The sequence below is a fragment of the Meleagris gallopavo genome, chromosome 5 (assembly GCF_000146605.3).
Source record: "Meleagris gallopavo isolate NT-WF06-2002-E0010 breed Aviagen turkey brand Nicholas breeding stock chromosome 5, Turkey_5.1, whole genome shotgun sequence".
Classification (NCBI taxonomy): Eukaryota; Metazoa; Chordata; class Aves; order Galliformes; family Phasianidae; genus Meleagris; species Meleagris gallopavo.
In genome coordinates this window covers 52,714,950-52,724,220 of record NC_015015.2, presented here as the reverse complement: position 1 = coordinate 52,724,220, position 9,271 = coordinate 52,714,950, and the positions used below count along the sequence as shown (strand labels likewise).

The window sequence follows — 9,271 nt, the reverse complement described above, 5'->3', positions numbered from 1 at the left end:
ATGGACACATGGATTATACTTCAGGTTTACCTGGAGGCATTTGTCACCTCCTCCATGAAGAAGTAGCCACATCCCTGTGCATGGGAATCTTTTGAGTCTGCAAAGGCTCAGGAGTGCTCTGTAATAACTTGTCCTGAGGCACAGAACTACGCATGGCAGCCTGCAGCCATAAAGCCTGGAGCCTCAGGCCTTAGGAACTCACCAAAAAGGTGAGTTTGGGATCAGGTATTTAAAGCTCTCTGTAACGTATTTTGATAGTTCCTGAGGAGAAACAAAGTGAGAATGAACAGCTTCTTCAGCTGGCCAACTTGTCTGTAGTCCCCGCATCCTAAATGTGGAATTATTAAAAGAAGAAAAAAAAAAAAAAAAAAGGACTTCATCAGAAAGGTGGCCCAGGGCTGGTTATCAGCAAATGCCAGCCTCTTCCTGGAGAGGCATCTGGTTTCCACGGTGCAAATGGCTGAAATGCCCAGAGCCTGAGTGACTTTGTGCATTATGCTGTAGCTTCACAGCAGAGCCAGCAGCAGGAGGCAAAAAATCCCATTTTGTTCCTTACCTTCGTTTCTGGAGCAGTTGCCCCCCTCTGGGGAGATAGTCCTAATCCTGATGCCATTGGCATGCTTCTGACCTGAGAGGCAAGACTGAGAAGGACAAAAACTGCTGATGATAGGATAGAATGTTAAAATGCAAGGGAGTAGCAGTAGGCACCAGGAACCACCCAGCTCAGCTCATGCCAGTTGTAAGTGACTGCAGGCCCCGACACACCTGTGAGCCCCTCAATGCCACCCAGCCTCACAGTGTCACTGCCACCTGAGACCAGAGGTACCAACGCTCACCTGACTATGGAAAGTCCTTGGAGCCATCTTTCCACACCTCCACAATGGCTGTCTTCATAGTGACATGGGGATGCTCTCCCTGGGCACAAATCCCTTCAAGTAGACCCAAGCATCAGCCATGCTGCAATGGGGACATGCCGCTGCTGCAGCACTGTGAAAACAAGCCCTATTTACATGTTATTTACTATTATTTCCACAGTTGGCCAAAGAAAAGATTGAGCTAGTGTGATTCAGTCACCTGGCACTCATCCTACCTGGATCAGAGCAGCAGCCGGTTGCACCCTTGGAGCAAATGTTGGTGAGCAGAGCCTCCAAGCACTACCCTTGAGCCACCTCAGCCCTCTAACTGAGTTTGGCCAACATGAAGTTGGAACTCCAAGTCTCTTCATTCTCTGATTTCTGGAAGACAAGCTGTGCCAGAACTGCAGTAAATCATAGGGTTCCTCAATAGTACATGAAGAGAGATAGCATGGCCAAAATTAGGGTCTACAACACAGGCAGCTTAGAAGCAAAACTTAATGATTTTATCATTCAAATAAATGCTTAAGTTTGGAGAAGACCACTAAGATCATCTAGTCCAACCATACTCAAATCTGGCAAAGTCTCATTGCAGATACCACTTTGAAATACCCAGTAGTTCCTTCATCAAAAGCAAATGTAGTTTTCTCTCAGCCCTCAAGCTAGAAGCATCCTATATTAGATGATTCTTCAGACATTCATTAATGAATCATTAATTAGCTAACAGTATTCCTTTGCTGTCTGTTTGATATACCAGTATCTTTGCTGAGCTATTTGTGAACCAGCATTATTTGGATAGAATAAAAAACATGAAATAACATTTTATAGAGCACAAATATCACCAAATCTCTTTCTTGCGTTCCTGCTTCCTGTCATTTTAAAACAAATTCAAGGAATTTCATCAGGAGTAGAAGAGAGGAGACACTGAGCAAAGCATCTGGATGTAAGAGTTGTATAATCCAGTGTGACTTTATTCTGCACTCAGGAATAATGTAACGTTAATCCTTGTACGTAGTCCTTTGTGAGCCCTAAGACTGTGAAGAAAAGAAGAGTAAAGCTTTTAAAATAATGCAAGGTCATATCGCTAATAGATTCCCACAAATCTGCCTTTTAGACTGAAGGGAGAGAAGGAGAATCCAACCAAACAAAAGCTTAAAAAGCACATGATACTCTACAAATCTATGTAACTACTGAAGAAAATTGAAAGAAAGAGCAAAGAAACACATGAAAATCAGCACTGTAAATGGCACATGATGCAAGACAACGGTAGAAAAACTTCTGTAGTCCTTAAGGACATTGAGTGAAATGCAGAATGCTCAATGTTAGCTTGGATCACTCTCTGCTCAATTTGAATTTCAAGCTCTGCTGTACAAATGTCTTTGTCTCAACACATGGTTTTTAAGTCCTGCAGGAGTGACTGCCTGGATGCTTTTGCTTTGAAGCCCTTTAAATCCTCCCTGTCATCACTGTTTCACATCAAAATATGTATTCTCAATTGCAGGACCCAACAAAGAAATTTTCAGTTTTCCCACCCACACACTCTTACTCACATTGTTTTTCCTTAGTCTCCAAGAACATGTAGATTTAATGGAGACATCTTTAAAAAAAATAAAAATGCTTTCCTTACAGATATTGTTGTCTCCTGCTGGCAGATTTTTGCCAACAAGACCAAAAAATATAATATGATCAGAATGATGTATGCAGAAAAGCAAAACTGTCTGCCTCATAAACCATTTTCTTGTCCTGGTTACATCAGCTCCTAACATTTGTTCCCATGATTGCAGCTGCCTTCCAGCTGACTCCAGAGCCCAGTCCTATCGACTGAGCAGAAGACAGCAAATGTAGATGTTGGTTGACACCACCAGGCTCTGCTGCCTCCCTGAGCCCCTGCACCATCCTGGCTCCCACAAGGATAAATTTGCCTCTGCGCTCCTTTTGCTGTCCTTTCTTTATGCCTTCACCTCCCTTCCAATCTAAGCTAATCTCATTGTCCTACTCACCCCACTATTCTGCTTTCCTCCTGTTCATCACTTAAATTCCTTTCTTCTTAGGCATAAATCCTCCACCTGCTTCTTCTGGCAGAGAATTTGGGATCACCTGTGACCCTGAGCTCAGTCCTTGATCTCAATCCTCTTCATTTGTTAAGAGCTGAAATTTCACCCTAACTTACCTAACATGAGAAATTCCCCCATGCCTCAGTCTTCTCATGTGAGCTATCACAGCCCTTTCTCTTGTTGAAGAAATTCATGTTTGGAAAATGAAAAAAAAAGCTTCCAGAGTCAGCTGAGCCCTTCAACATTAGAGGTAACATACCCACTCCAAACGAAGGTTTTTCTCCTAAGATCAGCTTATTTTTCTTTTCTGATATCACTTCTCTCTCTCTCATCTTATTACTGGAAGCTTCACACTGACTGATAGATGTGTAAATAACATTAGTATCTTTGTTAACACAGATGCCCACATTTAGATCCATCATAACATACTAAAAGCATACAGGTTTGTATCAGTAACCCATACAGGGAGGAAACTGGTTTCTTGCTCAGTCAACTCTGGACACACAGCCAGAACAGCCAGTTAGCATTTAGGTGAGGGAACTCTTTACTCTGATATATGGTTTGAATCAACAGTGAAATACTTTACCTGTCCTAGCAACAGCTTCAAAGTGTAACAACAATTTTTTTTTTTTTTTTATTTTTTTTTTTACAAAAGGATGCCTTGCCTTCTCAAACAGAATTAGATAGGATTAGAGGAAATGGCCTCAAGTTGTACCAGATTGAACATTAGGATATACTCCAAAAAAGTGGTACAGAAACTGGAATGTGCTGCCCAGAGAAGGGATCACAGACCCTCGAGGTGTCCAAGAAACATTTAGATGTTGTAATGAGGGACATGGCTTAGTGGGAAATATTGGTGGTGGGTAGATAGTTGGACTGGATGATCTTAGAGGTATTCTCCAACCTTGGTGGTTCTCTGATTCTCCTGCCAATTCCTTACAGATAATGAGGCATCATAGACTGCCTTTTAAGCAATAGCACAATTAATGCAAATCAGTATTAAAGAATCAGCAGGTCATTTATATTCCTGTAAATAGATAATTCAATTTACAGACTGTTTTTTAATTTCTTAGTGTTTTCTTTTTTACATAGTTGTTCTCTGACTTCTTTTTGTCTCAGTTTTTTATCTCTTGCAAGTAGATAGAGAAACACAATGGATTCTGAAAACTGCTCTGTAATTGAATGAATCTGTACGCTCACCTAAGGATATGTTGCTTTTACAAAGGAGGAAGTATTTCCCTCTTTCATATTGTATACAATGAATAATACTGGTCGCCAATTACACAAAGGTTTCAGGAAAAGCATAATATGATTTAGAAATGTAAATACATCACAGTGATTCATGAGCTGGCATAATCAGATCAGCGAAGAGACACATCACTGAGGAACAGCCTTAAAAGAGATTAGAGCCTCTTTAACCACAGTACAAGCAGGTGCACCTCCAATTGTTCCACTGCCTTCACTTGTAAGGCTGAATTTCACCTACAGCTGAAAAGTAAAGAGTGCACCTCTGTTTTAAACAAGGCAAATTTACTAATCCCACCCTATGAACTCTAAACAGAGACTCAATGTAAAAATTAATAGCTGCATTTCTGATTCCTCACAGCTTCTCCTCTCTTTGCCTTTACTCCACCTTTCACCTATTAACTCTTTTCCCCTCTCATACCCTGCAGCTCCAAGTCATCCTTATGTTTTGAAACCTTGCTCATGGTAATAACCTCTATCATTTCCTTTGCACTTAACATCAGATAATGACATTATCCCATCCCAGCTATGATGGGCTCCCAGCTCTGTGGGAGATCGTCACACTGCTTCACAACCTGGTTCTCTGTGACACCCATGCTCATTCTGTGCTCTCTTTGCCTTCTATAATCCTGAAAATGCTTCTGAGTTGCCAATAGGCTCTGCCAGGCATCCAATACAGCGCTCCCACGTTCACCTTTCCCAGCAGCCAAGAGGCAAGGTCTAACACAGTTATTTTCTACTGAAGGAGGACCAGCTGCAAAATGTGTTCTCTGCTTCCTCGACCTCCAAACACCTACTTTTCCACCAGCCTATCTCCACAAAGGTCCCCACACGGCTCCAAAACTTTCCTGTTTTGCCTTGTTTCTCTTATCTCCTCATTAAAAAAACAACCCCTTCTCTTCATTTTCCCAAGGCCTTTTTCAGCCCCATAAATCTCCCTAAGCAATACAGGAACTGACCTCTATGCACAGGAGCAGAACATCACCCCAAGCTGTAGCATTGCAAATCAACTTCCATTTCCTCTCGCCAGCATTCACATACAACCTGCTGTCCTCTTGGAGATAAAATGACCCAACTGCCTCCAGCACTTAAATCTATCCAGCAGCTCTATGGTAGAAATTATTTGAGCTGCTCTGTTTTGTATCCTTCTAAGGTTTCTTAAGCTGCTGCCCAGCTCTGATTAACTTGTCAGGCACTCAGATTTTCTGTATTACTCCCTATTCCCTTGTTAACGCAGCTTACTTGCTGTTGTTAGCTTTTCACAGCTGCTTTGCATTGAGGAGACATTTTCACTAGGTTCATGGGGATACCTAAAGCTTTTCCTTTCAGCTAGGGGGCCACACATAACTCAGAACCTACATGCAAGGCTAATGCTGCTCTACGTTGATTTTCAATCTCCTCTGGGTTTCTTAGCTAGGAGTCTCTCAAAGGGCAGATTTTCAGAAACTAATATGAACCTGGACCACGTAAATTTGGCCAGAAATCCACCAAGCTCCAAGACAGATGATATCTTCCACATTCCTGCAGGACATCTCCTGTTTCTGACTGCTTTCCCAGGAGCAGCATATCAGCAATAGCACACAATTCTGCCTAGGCTGTTGAAGGCAGAGGCTGAGTACTGCTTTCTGCTGAGAGGATGTCTATAATGGAACATAGAAGATCTTAATAAAAATAGAAAAAACAGTGAATTTGTTTGGAGTAAAATAAGAGGAACCTTATTCATGTCCTTCTGGGATTCTTCAAACTTCTTGTAACTAATTCAAGTCACTTATTACAGCAACACATCTGCTTAGGTTTCATTTTTTAAAGGTTTTTCGATTAAATGGATGTTTTTTTCAAAATTTTCAATATTTTTTTCATTTACTTCTCAGTTTTTGACTTGAAATTGCTGTGAAATTTAGAAGAGAAACAACAGTTTATAGCTTTATCTAGACCTCTTGGATGTTTTCCAGCTAAACTAACACAAGCCAACATAAAAATACACCACTCAAGTACCACTGACTTAAATAGGGCTAATTCAAATAGCATCACATAACGGTAGGAGCCTCTCAGTGCAGTGAAACAGGATTATTTAGCCATCTCTGGAGAGATCTTTTATTTCCTAACCCATAGCTGTGTACTTCTTTAGCCAGATGAAACCCCATGTGGCATTACGTGTGGAGGTGCTGTTTGTGTTGCCAATCACTGTACCAAAGTGACTTGGTTGTATCAAGCTGAAGTAGCACAGACCATGCCTGCTTGGCCAGGGGCACAACACTGGCTCTTACACTATGATGCTTTCCAAGACTTATGTCATTAGATGACCCCGTGTAAGTGCTGCAGTGGCCTGAACCATTTCACTAGACTTTCCACTGGACTGCTGCCACCATGTATTTCTTCCCACTTACCTGGTCTGAAGACCATGCATGCCAGAATGGCACTTGAGGCCAAGGAGAAGGGAAGCAGGGATGTTTCTGATTCCCTAACAGAGGTGAAAATTGACAGTCTGGGCAGCTTAATTAAACCAGGTATATTAAACCAACTTCTTCATCTCTTGCAAGGAATTTCATCAGGAGAAAGGCAAGGCACCAAATGAGGTCACAAGACTAAAACCAACCACAAAAGGTTCACTGCTCTGTTTGCTACTGAATGAAATGTGTGAGTCGGTATTAGTCTTTTAAAGGGATTTTCATAAGGTTTTATGAGATGTCCTTTTAATTTGTAATGGTTACTTATAAAATGTGACAGTTTCCAATTGGGGGACAGCAGGAGACAAGAGGGAAGCTCCCAATTGCTCTGTCTCTTTTCATTTCAATACATCCTGTTCTTTTTGCATTTCACACACAACCTTTGGCATACAGATTACCACATCAACAAGCTAGAGAGGCAGTCTTATTTTCTGTTATGATGTGGATCCAATGCAGCTCCACACATCAGATGTGTGGCTGCTGAGAAAAGGTGTCAGAAGCAGCAAAGCCATTGTATTTTTATGACATGAAAAAGGAATATGAGGACAAAAAAAGAGATAATACCTCTGATGAAAGACCAAGTGTTCTGTTTCCACAGCTGGCCAAGAACAGATATACGAAAACAGCAGATATGTGCAGATATTGTCCAGGTTACCCTCCAAAGCTGTGATACTTTGGAGTTCAGGAGCTTCCTAAAGAGATTTCTTTTCACTTAATGCCCTTTCTCAGGTTCTTTTTCCACGACTTTGTTTAGTTGGCTTTTGAACCCCGAACGAAATATCTAAACTGAAATCTTTATTTGTTTGCAATAGCTAATCTAAGGGTAGCAGCCAACATCAAGACTGATTCAAAGAAAAGGAAAAGTATAATAAATCTCATTCTTGATGCACGTAGCTTCTACTAAAACAAAACAAAAATGATCCATGCCAAACAACAGGCAAAGAGCTAACTGTTATATATACAAATAGTAACATGGAAATAGCAGTTCTCTTTTCTATACCTCCTACTGGCAAGTTCCTATAATAGTCCCTGAGCTTAATGGCAAAAAATATATATTTTTTTAAAAAACTTTTTTAGTTTCAATAAAATTAGCATCCCATTTCAATCACCACTACCAAGCTCTGTGTCAGAGGAAAAAAATATCCCATAAAACAAAAGTTGTCAGAGATGAAATGACACTTCTTATTTTTTGATCCTTCTTTGCTGTTCATCAAACTCACGTTGCCAAAAGGGACAATTTTTGTCAATGTGAGTGTGGATCCCCCAAACACAACAGAAATCACAACTGTTGCTATTCCTGTGACAGTCACAGTACCACTGATGCGCAATGAAGTGACTGAGGACAACTGAGCACTTGCCATAGTTGGGCTCTAGATTTCCTAGCTCACAAATGCCACTCAGTCCAAAGAAAGATAATTCATGTCTGAGAATATCTCCTAATTGTTTTCCCCTGCCTGAAAACAGGATCAAGAAATCTGTATGGGGAGTATTTTCTCTTGGCCTGTACTTAACTACAGTTAACTACAGCCTATTTCTATAGGAACATCACTGTGTTTTATAGATATGTTGGTGCTGTCATGAGCTTTTCTCATTATTGCTTCCAAAAGCTCACGGCCAGAGCCAACTGCTTTCCTGTGTGAGTGTTCACAGCTAGATATAGACAGTCACCACTGTATGGTATGGGATACATCTTTTTCAATCCACACATTGTTTACTTTCACAAATGCAAGACTTCTAAAAGGGTAAACAACTGGTTTCCCTCTTTTGCAGCTGCATAACTCCAAACCTTTGCACAGATGCATCCTTTACGTCTTGTTTCAAATGAATTGGCAAACCTTGAAGGGAAACGATGCTTTTGGTATTTCTGAATCATAATGAAATAATTCTTTTATACACATGCGGCTTTCTGATGACTTTAAAGATCACTGTGGTTCACTCTTTGATCATAAGCTCAGTGCAGACATAAACTGAGAGAAAGGTTTTCACGTCAACCCCACATCAGGATAGAAGCCACCAGAAGGGCCAACTGAGCCCTGGGCCTGTTTTTGGAGAACAAAAGTAAGACCTTACATATTGTATTGTATTATATTCATTGTATTATAGTCATTATATCTTAATACATAAAGGATTATAGACTCATCTTTTACCCTTAGCTCTCTGGAGCCTCTGTTTCATAAAGAATCCAGCTGGAACATACTGTTTTAATGAGGCTATTTTTCTTCGTATTATAATCATGTTATATTTATATTCGAAGCTTTCTTTAAGCTCTCTAGAGTGTTAGTCATGGTTGGTCATTGCTTGGAAGACACTAGGTTGTTTGTGCTGCTTTTGAAGCAAGACGCATTGAGAGATTTGTGTCTTCTATTGGACTAAAAACTGTCTGCTGCCAACTGACTGCTGCTGCCTTTGCTGCAGAACCCTTCCACAGAATTTCATAGAATGATTAAGGTTGGAAAAGACCACTGAGATCACCCAGCCCAACCACAGCTCATCCCCATTGTGCCCTCTAACCATGTCCCACAATGCCACATCTCCACATTTCTTGAACACCTCCAGGAATGTTGACTCCACTACCACCCTGATCAGCCTCTTCAAATGCCTCACTGCTCTTTCTGAGAAGAAATTTCAGCAAGAAGGAATTGCCACAGGACTTCACTCTCTCTTTTTTTTT

At 40.9% G+C, this 9,271-nt stretch overlaps 1 long non-coding RNA gene across 1 annotated transcript; it reads right to left on the bottom strand.

Moving 5' to 3' along the window:
• Positions 1–386: 386 nt before the first annotated feature.
• Positions 387–5,242, bottom strand: LOC116216712. The gene is made up of 4 exons (XR_004160030.1): positions 5,113–5,242; positions 1,091–1,247; positions 837–987; positions 387–641 (listed from the first exon to the last, which is right to left on the bottom strand). It is a non-coding gene; the product is annotated as an uncharacterized LOC116216712 (long non-coding RNA).
• Between the last annotated feature and the right edge of the window lie 4,029 nt (positions 5,243–9,271).